This window comes from Oncorhynchus kisutch, linkage group LG1, assembly GCF_002021735.2.
Source record: "Oncorhynchus kisutch isolate 150728-3 linkage group LG1, Okis_V2, whole genome shotgun sequence".
Lineage (NCBI taxonomy): Eukaryota > Metazoa > Chordata > Actinopteri > Salmoniformes > Salmonidae > Oncorhynchus > Oncorhynchus kisutch.
This window is the reverse complement of record NC_034174.2, coordinates 60437185-60451171: the sequence shown is the minus strand read 5'-3', so window position 1 is coordinate 60451171 and position 13987 is coordinate 60437185. Positions and strand designations below refer to the sequence as shown.

Genomic DNA, 13987 nt, shown 5'->3' with positions numbered 1-13987 from the left:
AATCAAACCAGGAAGTGGCCTCTATTTTGAAAGCTCCATGTTCCATAGCCTGCCTTCGCTCCATTTAAAGGGATATAAACCAGACTCCTTTTCCTATGGCTTCCCCATGGTGTGAACAGTCTTTAGACATAGTATCAGGCTTTTCTTTTTAAAAATGAGTGAGAAAGATCACATGGCGTCTCTGTATGGCTGGGTGCCAGCAGCGTTTTGTATGCGCAACAGCTTGGTGCAGCCATTTTGTCTCTCTCTACTGTTGAAGAAGCTACATTCCCGGTTGATATATTATCGATTATATATTGTAAAAACAACCTGAGGATTGATTATAAAAAAATGTTTGAAATGTTTCTACGAACATTACGGATACTATTTGCAATTTTCTTCTGCAATTTCGTGACCGCTCGAGCCTGTGGATTTCTGAACATAATGTGCCAACCAAATGGAGGTATTTTGGATATAAAAATAATCTTTATGGAACAAAAGGAACATTTATTGTGTAACTGGGAGTCTCGTGAGTGCAAACATCTGAAGATCATCAAAGGTAAGCGATTTAATTGATTGCTTTTCTGACTTTTGTGACCAATCTACTTGGCTGCCAGCTGTTTGTAATATTTTGTCTACTGAGAGAGATGTGCTTAAATAAACGCTTGGTATGCATTCGCAGAAAAGCTTTATTGAAATATGACATGTTTATTGAAATCTGACACTGTTCCTAGGCCGTTATTGAAAGTAAGATTGTTCTTAACTTACTTGCCTAGTTAAATAAAGGTTAAATCAATAAAAAATACACAAATGTAAAATATCGAGGAGGAGGTGTGATGGTGCGTTGCTGGTGACACTGACAGTGATTTATTTAGAATTCAAGGCAAACTTAACCAGCATGGCTACCACAGCAGTCTGCAGCGGTACGCCATCCCATCTGGTTTGTGCTTAGTGGGACTGTCATTTGTTTTTGAACAGGACAATGACCCAACACAGCTCCAGGCTGGGTAAGGTCTATTTGACCAGGGAGAGTGATGGAGTGCTGCATCAGATGACCTGGCCTCCATAATCACCCGACCTCGACCCAAATTGTATGGTCATGTTAACATTGTAACACTGAATGAAAAACACTGCTAGACATGTATGTGTGAAAGGCCGATTTTATTGGAGGATCACAATACAACATTGCCATCATGAATGGATGAATGGGGGGCTTTGTAGAGTAATGTTAGTTATGTTGATTCCATATGGAGACCAGTAAAGAATCGTCCGTGACCCCATTCTGGTACCTCATCATCCATGATGATGTCTGAACCATGATGCTAATCAACAGGAGACATGGAATTAGCCTTCACCCTTTTTATAAACCTCTAGTAACTTCTCTTTGGCATGCATGTAGATAGCTATATGTACATACGTTGTGCTTCATCTTCTGCAATGGCATTCACAAGTCCATTCTCCACCTTCTCCATGGCACTATCCTCTTGGGGAAGATTTGTCATCATATCAAATTATTTCAGATCAAAACCAGGAGTAATAGTACACACACACACACACACACACACACACACACACACACACACACACATGCACACAATAGGCATACCTTCCTTAGCGTTATCTTCATTGAGGGAGCTTGCTAAAAGGACACCCACTAGAGCGAACAGCAGTAACATACTCTGGATCTTCATCCTTTACTGAACCACATAGAGCATGGCATTTTAAAAACACACACTGATCATTATCCTCTAGAAAATGAGATAAACCGTGTTGTTAGCATGTCACATTATACAGTTGTCCACCAATCTACTCTTGTATGCAACAACCAGTCCAGCCATACACACCTGTCCACACCTATATACATCTGAGAATGTGCTCAGCGAAAGCAAACTTACCTCTGATAGTTGGAATATGCTGACTGATTGATACCTGGTTGTCTTGATGTCTTCTGGACCTCAGTAGAAGACGAGTGTCTCTCTGCCCCTTGCAGTCCTGTCTTATACTCTTTCTGCCCCACCTCTTACAGTTGAATAACAAACAGACACTACAGCCGTGACAATAACCATAGTTACACACCCTGGAGTGTATTCCCTCCCTCCAGGCAAAAATAGGCTGAATCAACATTAGGGTTTCCTTGTAACTTAACTGACTTATTCGATGTAATCATGTTGCATCAAAATGGCTAGTTGGATAGATTTGCAAAAAGTGAGTTCTCTTATTTTTTTATTTTACCCCCTTGTCTCATCGCTGCAATGCAACACTCCAATGGGCCCGGGAGGCGAAGGTAGAGTCATGCATCCTACGAAACAAGACCCACCAAATCATGCTTCTTAACACCCACCGCTTAACCCAGAAACCAGCCGGCACCAATGTGTCAGAGTAAACACTGTTCACCTGACAACAGAAGTCAGCCTGCAGGCGCCTGGCCCGCCACAAGAGTCGTTCGCCGCCCTATGGGACACCCGATCACGGCCGGTTGTCAAACTCAGGTCTGTAGTGACACCTCTAGTACTGCAATGCAGTGCCTTAGACCGCTGAGCCACTCGGGAGGCTGAGTTGTCTCATGTTTACCAAGCGTTTGAGCCAAATCAACAACACGATTTAACCTAAGTAAGAAGTAGCTTGCAAGTTTACTAGATAGCTACAGTAGTTAGCGTGCTAACCAAACAAGACTTGCTAGTTTAGCTAATCAAACCAAACACTCCTAGCTTGCTATTATGAAAATCGAACTCAACAATACCAATACTGTTTTCAATTCAACTTTCTTTCAAAATCAGCTCAAACAAAACATGTAAAAATTAACTATAGCCATTGAATTCTACAGTGCAAATATTCATGGTTTTCATGTTTCCTCCCAATATTGTTTTGAACTGATGCCCAACTGAGCATTCTACTCAATGCATCGTCAATGAACGCTGATGAATATTTCATCAGTGCATTACAGTGGCTTAGAAATGCAATGAATTCAAAAGGATTCAAATAATCAGCAGGAAAACCCTTTTGTCATCATTTTGATGTCACCAGATTGACTTTAGAGTATAATGTTAGCTAGCTATTTAAGATTGAGGGTAGGCCACCAGATTTTAGCTAGCTATCCTTAGCATTGCTAGCTATTTTTGTAGTATCAGAACTCAGGATAAGACCCAGATACTCAGATGTTTATTGACCAAACAGGAGGCAGGCAAAATACAGGTCGAGGGCAGGCAGAGGTCCCTAATCCAGGGCAGAATCACTCATGTACAGAACGGCAGGCAGGCTTGCTTGCTTGCGGTCAGGGCGCGCAGAATGGTCAAAACCAGGGGAAACTAGGAAACAGAAACTTAGGAAGATGGGAAAGCACGCTGGTAAGACCTGACAAGATGAACTGGCAACAGACAAACAGAGAACACAGATATAAATGCACAGAGTATAATGGGGAAGATGGGCAACACCTGGAAGGGGGGGGGGCTGGAGACAAGCACAAAGACATGTGAAACCGATTAGGGTGTGACAGCTAGCTAATAACAACATTGCCCTCAGTTTAACGTAAATCTGACAACATGATAATGCAGGCAAGGTTGTTTCATACTTAATATTTAACTACTTTGACAACAACATCCCTGGGTTGCTCGTCTTTTCAGTTCGCTGCAGCTAGCGACTGGAACGAGCTGCAACAAACACTCAAACTGGACAGTTTTATCTCAATCAGGTAGCCTAGTAACTGAAAGGTTGCAAGATCAAATCCCTGAGCTGAAAAGGTACAAATCTGTTGTTCTGCCCCTGAACAAGGCAGTTATCCCACTGTTCCTAGGCCATCATTGAAAATAAGAATTTGTTCATAACTGACTTGCCTAGTTAAATAAAGGTTAAAAAAAATGCTAAGACTCAATCATGGACACCTAATGATTGTTGTGGCTGCTTTGCATGATGTATTGTTGTCTCTACCTTCTTGCCCTTTGTGCTGTTTTCTGTGCCCAATAATGTTTGTACCATGTTTTGTGTTGTCATGTGTTGCTTCCTTACTATGTTGATGTCTTAGGTCTCTATTTATGTAGTGTTGTCTCTATAGTTGTGATGTGTGTTTTGTCCTATATATATATAAATTTTTCATCCCAGCCTCCGTCCTCGCAGGAGGCCTTTTGCCTTTTGGTAGACCGTCATTATAAATAAGAATTTGTTCTTAACGGATTTGCCTAGTTTAAAAAAACAAACAATTTCCAGGCACTATAGTGTAATTTCGACTAAACAGTAGTTAGCCTCCATCCAGTGTGTCTACACGATCAACAGTCGACTCTGTGATGCTGAGCGGCCATGTGACAGTTGTTAGGTTCTAAATAAACAGTAAGAAATTGACGGACACTATAAAAGCTCCAAGTTTTTTCACCCAAAGGATCGAACAGCTGAATAGACAAAGACATTTTTCCACTAGTGGTAGATCTACTAACGATATACCGCTGCCAGGCCGACGTCGGCGAGATGTATGTGTCACAAACGTGTGTATAAGTGGGAGGGAAGTCAGGCGCAGGAGAATAAACTTGGTAAATGGAGTAATTTAATAAAACAAAACATAACTCCAAAACTATAAAATACAAATGAAACAAATTGGGTAAGAGGAACCGTCACGCACCAAATACAAACGACACGAAACTGAAACATGAAACATTCTCTGTCAAAGACATGATGGGAAACAGAGGGTTAAATACACAACAGGTAATGAATGTGATTGAAACCAGTTGTGTAGGAAGACAAGACAAAACCAATGGAAAATGAAAAATGGATCAATGATGACTAAAGACCGGTGACGTCGACCGCCGAGCACCACCCGAACAAGGAGAGGTATCGACTTCGGCAGAAGTCGTGACCGTATGTGTGCTGTTGGGATGCGGCCGAGTGACGGAGGTGCAACCTATGAATACAGAGCATTATAGGGAAATAAATCACGCTCTAGAATGCCTTGCAAGCAAATAAAAAAATATTCAAATGCTATAAGTACATATCTTCACATTTTTATTAGGTCCACACTAATTGTGGTTGTATTGTGAATCAAAGAGCAGGCAACACCTTTTTTAAATTTAACCTTTATTTACAGTGCCTTGCGAAAGTATTCGGCCCCCTCGAACTTTGCGACCTTTTGCCACATTCCAGGCTTCAAACATAAAGATATAAAACTTAATTTTTTTGTGAAGAATGAACAACAAGTGGGACACAATCATGAAGTGGAACGACATTTATTGGATATTTCAAACTTTTTTAACAAATCAAAAACTGCAAAATTATTCAGCCCCTTTACTTTCAGTGCAGTAAACTCTCTCCAGAAGTTCAATGAGGATCTCTGAATGATCCAATGTTGACCTAAATGACTAATGATGATAAATACAATCCACCTGTGTGTAATCAAGTCTCCGTATAAATGCACCTGCACTGTGATAGTCTCAGAGGTCCGTTAAAAGCGCAGAGAGCATCATGAAGAACAAGGAACACACCAGGCAGGTCCGAGATACTGTTGTGAAGAAGTTTAAAGCCGGATTTGGATACAAAAAGATTTCCCAAGCTTTAAACATCCCAAGGAGCACTGTGCAAGCGATAATATTGAAATGGAAGGAGTATCAGACCACTGCAAATCTACCAAGACCTGGCCGTCCCTCTAAACTTTCAGCTCATACAAGGAGAAGACTGATCAGAGATGCAGCCAAGAGGCCCATGATCACTCTGGATGAACTGCAGAGATCTACAGCTGAGGTGGGAGACTCTGTCCATAGGACAACAATCAGTCGTATATTGCACAAATCTGGCCTTTATAGAAGAGTGGCAAGAAGAAAGCCATTTCTTAAAGATATCCATAAAAAGTGTCGTTTAAAGTTTGCCACAAGCCACCTGGGAGACACACCAAACATGTGGAAGAAGGTGCTCTGGTCAGATGAAACCAAAATGGAACTTTTTGGCAACAATGCAAAACGTTATGTTTGGCGTAAAAGCAAAACAGCTCATCACCCTGAACACACCATCCCCACTGTCAAACATGGTGGTGGCAGCATCATGGTTTGGGCCTGCTTTTCTTCAGCAGGGACAGGGAAGATGGTTAAAATTGATGGGAAGATGGATGGAGCCAAATACAGGACCATTCTGGAAGAAAACCTGATGGAGTCTGCAAAAGACCTGAGACTGGGACGGAGATTTGTCTTCCAACAAGACAATGATCCAAAACATAAAGCAAAATCTACAATGGAATGGTTCAAAAATAAACATATCCAGGTGTTAGAATGGCCAAGTCAAAGTCCAGACCTGAATCCAATCGAGAATCTGTGGAAAGAACTGTAAACTGCTGTTCACAAATGCTCTCCATCCAACCTCACTGAGCTCGAGCTGTTTTGCAAGGAGGAATGGGAAAATGTGCAAAATGTGCAAAACTGATAGAGACATACCCCAAGCGACTTAGAGCTATAATCGCAGCAAAAGGTGGCGCTACAAAGTATTATTAACTTAAGGGGGCTGAATAATTTTGCACGCCCAATCTTTCAGTTTTTGATTTGTTAAAAAAGTTTGAAATATCCAATAAATGTCGTTCCACTTCATGATTGTGTCCCACTTGTTGTTGATTCTTCACAAAAAAATACAGTTTTATATCTTTATGTTTGAAGCCTGAAATGTGGCAAAAGGTCGCAAAGTTCAAGGGGGCCGAATACTTTCGCAAGGCACTGTAGATGTGTACATTTGATTGTACAAGGTTTTATAAGCATTTTGATAAATCGGCTACTCTGTGGAATTTGTGCTATTTCACTTGAGGACAAGCAGTGGAGGGTTTTCTCCTTAAAATGAATCTTGCCCTGAATGTGTTTCAAACTCACAGCCACCATATGCCAATAGTATGGAGTAGGTCACTTTAAATCCTCTTGAGTGTAGGTGGCAGTATTTTGATGTTTGGATGAAAAACGTACCCATATTAAACTGCCTATTTCTCAGGCCCAGAATCTAGAATATGCATATAATTGTCCGATTGGGATAGAAAACACTCTAAAGTTTCCAAAACTGTCAAAATATTGTCTGTGAGTATAATAGAACTGATATTGCAGGCAAAAACCTAAGTTAAATCAAACCAGGAAGTGGCCTCTATTTTGAAAGCTCCATGTTCCATAGCCTGCCTTCGCTCCATTTAAAGGGATATAAACCAGACTCCTTTTCCTATGGCTTCCCCATGGTGTGAACAGTCTTTAGACATAGTATCAGGCTTTTCTTTTTAAAAATGAGTGAGAAAGATCACATGGCGTCTCTGTATGGCTGGGTGCCAGCAGCGTTTTGTATGCGCAACAGCTTGGTGCAGCCATTTTGTCTCTCTCTACTGTTGAAGAAGCTACATTCCCGGTTGATATATTATCGATTATATATTGTAAAAACAACCTGAGGATTGATTATAAAAAAATGTTTGAAATGTTTCTACGAACATTACGGATACTATTTGCAATTTTCTTCTGCAATTTCGTGACCGCTCGAGCCTGTGGATTTCTGAACATAATGTGCCAACCAAATGGAGGTATTTTGGATATAAAAATAATCTTTATGGAACAAAAGGAACATTTATTGTGTAACTGGGAGTCTCGTGAGTGCAAACATCTGAAGATCATCAAAGGTAAGCGATTTAATTGATTGCTTTTCTGACTTTTGTGACCAATCTACTTGGCTGCCAGCTGTTTGTAATATTTTGTCTACTGAGAGAGATGTGCTTAAATAAACGCTTGGTATGCATTCGCAGAAAAGCTTTATTGAAATATGACATGTTTATTGAAATCTGACACTGTTCCTAGGCCGTTATTGAAAGTAAGATTGTTCTTAACTTACTTGCCTAGTTAAATAAAGGTTAAATCAATAAAAAATACACAAATGTAAAATATCGAGGAGGAGGTGTGATGGTGCTTTGCTGGTGACACTGACAGTGATTTATTTAGAATTCAAGGCAAACTTAACCAGCATGGCTACCACAGCAGTCTGCAGCGGTACGCCATCCCATCTGGTTTGTGCTTAGTGGGACTGTCATTTGTTTTTGAACAGGACAATGACCCAACACAGCTCCAGGCTGGGTAAGGTCTATTTGACCAGGGAGAGTGATGGAGTGCTGCATCAGATGACCTGGCCTCCATAATCACCCGACCTCGACCCAAATTGTATGGTCATGTTAACATTGTAACACTGAATGAAAAACACTGCTAGACATGTATGTGTGAAAGGCCGATTTTATTGGAGGATCACAATACAACATTGCCATCATGAATGGATGAATGGGGGGCTTTGTAGAGTAATGTTAGTTATGTTGATTCCATATGGAGACCAGTAAAGAATCGTCCGTGACCCCATTCTGGTACCTCATCATCCATGATGATGTCTGAACCATGATGCTAATCAACAGGAGACATGGAATTAGCCTTCACCCTTTTTATAAACCTCTAGTAACTTCTCTTTGGCATGCATGTAGATAGCTATATGTACATACGTTGTGCTTCATCTTCTGCAATGGCATTCACAAGTCCATTCTCCACCTTCTCCATGGCACTATCCTCTTGGGGAAGATTTGTCATCATATCAAATTATTTCAGATCAAAACCAGGAGTAATAGTACACACACACACACACACACACACACACACACATGCACACAATAGGCATACCTTCCTTAGCGTTATCTTCATTGAGGGAGCTTGCTAAAAGGACACCCACTAGAGCGAACAGCAGTAACATACTCTGGATCTTCATCCTTTACTGAACCACATAGAGCATGGCATTTTAAAACACACACTGATCATTATCCTCTAGAAAATGAGATAAACCGTGTTGTTAGCATGTCACATTATACAGTTGTCCACCAATCTACTCTTGTATGCAACAACCAGTCCAGCCATACACACCTGTCCACACCTATATACATCTGAGAATGTGCTCAGCGAAAGCAAACTTACCTCTGATAGTTGGAATATGCTGACTGATTGATACCTGGTTGTCTTGATGTCTTCTGGACCTCAGTAGAAGACGAGTGTCTCTCTGCCCCTTGCAGTCCTGTCTTATACTCTTTCTGCCCCACCTCTTACAGTTGAATAACAAACAGACACTACAGCCGTGACAATAACCATAGTTACACACCCTGGAGTGTATTCCCTCCCTCCAGGCAAAAATAGGCTGAATCAACATTAGGGTTTCCTTGTAACTTAACTGACTTATTCGATGTAATCATGTTGCATCAAAATGGCTAGTTGGATAGATTTGCAAAAAGTGAGTTCTCTTATTTTTTTTATTTTACCCCCTTGTCTCATCGCTGCAATGCAACACTCCAATGGGCCCGGGAGGCGAAGGTAGAGTCATGCATCCTACGAAACAAGACCCACCAAATCATGCTTCTTAACACCCACCGCTTAACCCAGAAACCAGCCGGCACCAATGTGTCAGAGTAAACACTGTTCACCTGACAACAGAAGTCAGCCTGCAGGCGCCTGGCCCGCCACAAGAGTCGTTCGCCGCCCTATGGGACACCCGATCACGGCCGGTTGTCAAACTCAGGTCTGTAGTGACACCTCTAGTACTGCAATGCAGTGCCTTAGACCGCTGAGCCACTCGGGAGGCTGAGTTGTCTCATGTTTACCAAGCGTTTGAGCCAAATCAACAACACGATTTAACCTAAGTAAGAAGTAGCTTGCAAGTTTACTAGATAGCTACAGTAGTTAGCGTGCTAACCAAACAAGACTTGCTAGTTTAGCTAATCAAACCAAACACTCCTAGCTTGCTATTATGAAAATCGAACTCAACAATACCAATACTGTTTTCAATTCAACTTTCTTTCAAAATCAGCTCAAACAAAACATGTAAAAATTAACTATAGCCATTGAATTCTACAGTGCAAATATTCATGGTTTTCATGTTTCCTCCCAATATTGTTTTGAACTGATGCCCAACTGAGCATTCTACTCAATGCATCGTCAATGAACGCTGATGAATATTTCATCAGTGCATTACAGTGGCTTAGAAATGCAATGAATTCAAAAGGATTCAAATAATCAGCAGGAAAACCCTTTTGTCATCATTTTGATGTCACCAGATTGACTTTAGAGTATAATGTTAGCTAGCTATTTAAGATTGAGGGTAGGCCACCAGATTTTAGCTAGCTATCCTTAGCATTGCTAGCTATTTTTGTAGTATCAGAACTCAGGATAAGACCCAGATACTCAGATGTTTATTGACCAAACAGGAGGCAGGCAAAATACAGGTCGAGGGCAGGCAGAGGTCCCTAATCCAGGGCAGAATCACTCATGTACAGAACGGCAGGCAGGCTTGCTTGCTTGCGGTCAGGGCGCGCAGAATGGTCAAAACCAGGGGAAACTAGGAAACAGAAACTTAGGAAGATGGGAAAGCACGCTGGTAAGACCTGACAAGATGAACTGGCAACAGACAAACAGAGAACACAGATATAAATGCACAGAGTATAATGGGGAAGATGGGCAACACCTGGAAGGGGGGGGGCTGGAGACAAGCACAAAGACATGTGAAACCGATTAGGGTGTGACAGCTAGCTAATAACAACATTGCCCTCAGTTTAACGTAAATCTGACAACATGATAATGCAGGCAAGGTTGTTTCATACTTAATATTTAACTACTTTGACAACAACATCCCTGGGTTGCTCGTCTTTTCAGTTCGCTGCAGCTAGCGACTGGAACGAGCTGCAACAAACACTCAAACTGGACAGTTTTATCTCAATCAGGTAGCCTAGTAACTGAAAGGTTGCAAGATCAAATCCCTGAGCTGAAAAGGTACAAATCTGTTGTTCTGCCCCTGAACAAGGCAGTTATCCCACTGTTCCTAGGCCATCATTGAAAATAAGAATTTGTTCATAACTGACTTGCCTAGTTAAATAAAGGTTAAAAAAATGCTAAGACTCAATCATGGACACCTAATGATTGTTGTGGCTGCTTTGCATGATGTATTGTTGTCTCTACCTTCTTGCCCTTTGTGCTGTTTTCTGTGCCCAATAATGTTTGTACCATGTTTTGTGTTGTCATGTGTTGCTTCCTTACTATGTTGATGTCTTAGGTCTCTATTTATGTAGTGTTGTCTCTATAGTTGTGATGTGTGTTTTGTCCTATATATATATACATTTTTCATCCCAGCCTCCGTCCTCGCAGGAGGCCTTTTGCCTTTTGGTAGACCGTCATTATAAATAAGAATTTGTTCTTAACGGATTTGCCTAGTTTAAAAAAACAAACAATTTCCAGGCACTATAGTGTAATTTCGACTAAACAGTAGTTAGCCTCCATCCAGTGTGTCTACACGATCAACAGTCGACTCTGTGATGCTGAGCGGCCATGTGACAGTTGTTAGGTTCTAAATAAACAGTAAGAAATTGACGGACACTATAAAAGCTCCAAGTTTTTTCACCCAAAGGATCGAACAGCTGAATAGACAAAGACATTTTTCCACTAGTGGTAGATCTACTAACGATATACCGCTGCCAGGCCGACGTCGGCGAGATGTATGTGTCACAAACGTGTGTATAAGTGGGAGGGAAGTCAGGCGCAGGAGAATAAACTTGGTAAATGGAGTAATTTAATAAAACAAAACATAACTCCAAAACTATAAAATACAAATGAAACAAATTGGGTAAGAGGAACCGTCACGCACCAAATACAAACGACACGAAACTGAAACATGAAACATTCTCTGTCAAAGACATGATGGGAAACAGAGGGTTAAATACACAACAGGTAATGAATGTGATTGAAACCAGTTGTGTAGGAAGACAAGACAAAACCAATGGAAAATGAAAAATGGATCAATGATGACTAAAGACCGTGACGTCGACCGCCGAGCACCACCCGAACAAGGAGAGGTATCGACTTCGGCAGAAGTCGTGACCGTATGTGTGCTGTTGGGGCGGCCGAGTGATCATATCAACCTATGAATACAGAGCATTATAGGGAAATAAATCACGCTCTAGAATGCCTTGCAAGCAAACAAAAATATTCAAATGCTATAAGTACATATCTTCACATTTTTATTAGGTCTTCATTGAGGGTGCTTGCTAAAAGGACACCCACTAGAGCGAACAGCATTAACATACTCTGGATCTTCATCCTTTACTGAACCACATAGAGCATGGCATTTTAAAAACACACACTGATCATTATCCTCTAGAAAATGAAATAACCATGTTGTTAGCATGTCACATTATACAGTTGTCCACCAATCTACTTGTATGCAACAACCAGTCCAGCCATACACACCTGTCCACACCTATATACATCTGAGAATGTGCTCAGCGAAAGCAAACTTACCTCTGATAGTTGGAATATGCTGACTGATTGATACCTGGTTGTCTTGATGTCTTCTGGACCTCAGTAGAAGACGAGTGTCTCTCTGCCCCTTGCAGTCCTGTCTATACTCTTTTCTGCCCCACCTCTTACAGTTGAATAACAAACAGACACTACAGCCGTGACAATAACCATAGTTACACACCCTGGAGTGTATTCCCTCCCTCCAGGCAAAAATAGGCTGAATCAACATTAGGGTTTCCTTGTAACTTAACTGACTTATTCGATGTAATCATGTTGCATCAAAATGGCTAGTTGGATAGATTTGCAAAAAGTGAGTTCTCTTATTTTTTTTATTTTACCCCCTTGTCTCATCGCTGCAATGCAACACTCCAATGGGCCCGGGAGGCGAAGGTAGAGTCATGCATCCTACGAAACAAGACCCACCAAATCATGCTTCTTAACACCCACCGCTTAACCCAGAAACCAGCCGGCACCAATGTGTCAGAGTAAACACTGTTCACCTGACAACAGAAGTCAGCCTGCAGGCGCCTGGCCCGCCACAGAGTCGTTCGCCGCCCTATGGGACACCCGATCACGGCCGGTTGTCAAACTCAGGTCTGTAGTGACACCTCTAGTACTGCAATGCAGTGCCTTAGACCGCTGAGCCACTCGGGAGGCTGAGTTGTCTCATGTTTACCAAGCGTTTGAGCCAAATCAACAACACGATTTAACCTAAGTAAGAAGTAGCTTGCAAGTTTACTAGATAGCTACAGTAGTTAGCGTGCTAACCAAACAAGACTTGCTAGTTTAGCTAATCAAACCAAACACTCCTAGCTTGCTATTATGAAAATCGAACTCAACAATACCAATACTGTTTTCAATTCAACTTTCTTTCAAATCAGCTCAAACAAAACATGTAAAAATTAACTATAGCCATTGAATTCTACACTGCAAATATTCATGGTTTTCATGTTTCCTCCCAATATTGTTTTGAACTGATGCCCAACTGAGCATTCTACTCAATGCATCGTCAATGAACGCTGATGAATATTTCATCAGTGCATTACAGTGGCTTAGAAATGCAATGACATTCAAAAGGATTCAAATAATCAGCAGGAAAACCCTTTTGTCATCATTTTGATGTCACCAGATTGACTTTAGAGTATAATGTTAGCTAGCTATTTAAGATTGAGGGTAGGCCACCAGATTTTAGCTAATTATCCTTAGCATTGCTAGCTATTTTTATAGTATCAGAACTCAGGATAAGACCCAGATACTCAGATGTTTATTGACCAAACAGGAGGCAGGCAAAATACAGGTCGAGGGCAGGCAGAGGTCCCTAATCCAGGGCAGAATCACTCATGTACAGAACGGCAGGCAGGCTTGCTTGCTTGCGGTCAGGGCGCGCAGAATGGTCAAAACCAGGGGGAAACTAGGAAACAGAAACTTAAGAAGATGGGAAAGCACGCTGGTAAGACCTGACAAGATGAACTGGCAACAGACAAACAGAGAACACAGATATAAATGCACAGAGTATAATGGGGAAGATGGGCAACACCTGGAAGGGGGGGGGCTGGAGACAAGCACAAAGACATGTGAAACCGATTAGGGTGTGACAGCTAGCTAATAACAACATTGCCCTCAGTTTAACGTAAATCTGACAACATGATAATGCAGGCAAGGTTGTTTCATACTTAATATTTAACTACTTTGACAACAACATCCCTGGGTTGCTCGTCTTT

The 13987-nt window shown here is 41.4% G+C and overlaps 2 long non-coding RNA genes across 2 annotated transcripts; both read right to left on the bottom strand.

The window, feature by feature from the left end:
* Positions 1 to 1121: 1121 nt before the first annotated feature.
* On the bottom strand, positions 1122 to 2009 carry LOC116376157 (uncharacterized). Its single transcript, XR_004211551.1, has 4 exons — positions 1875 to 2009; positions 1586 to 1676; positions 1397 to 1462; positions 1122 to 1301 (listed from the first exon to the last, which is right to left on the bottom strand). It is a non-coding gene; the product is annotated as an uncharacterized LOC116376157 (long non-coding RNA).
* Positions 2010 to 8165: 6156 nt separating this feature from the next.
* On the bottom strand, positions 8166 to 9038 carry LOC109878872 (uncharacterized). The gene is made up of 4 exons (XR_004211549.1): positions 8904 to 9038; positions 8616 to 8706; positions 8441 to 8506; positions 8166 to 8345 (listed from the first exon to the last, which is right to left on the bottom strand). It is a non-coding gene; the product is annotated as an uncharacterized LOC109878872 (long non-coding RNA).
* Positions 9039 to 13987: the final 4949 nt, after the last annotated feature.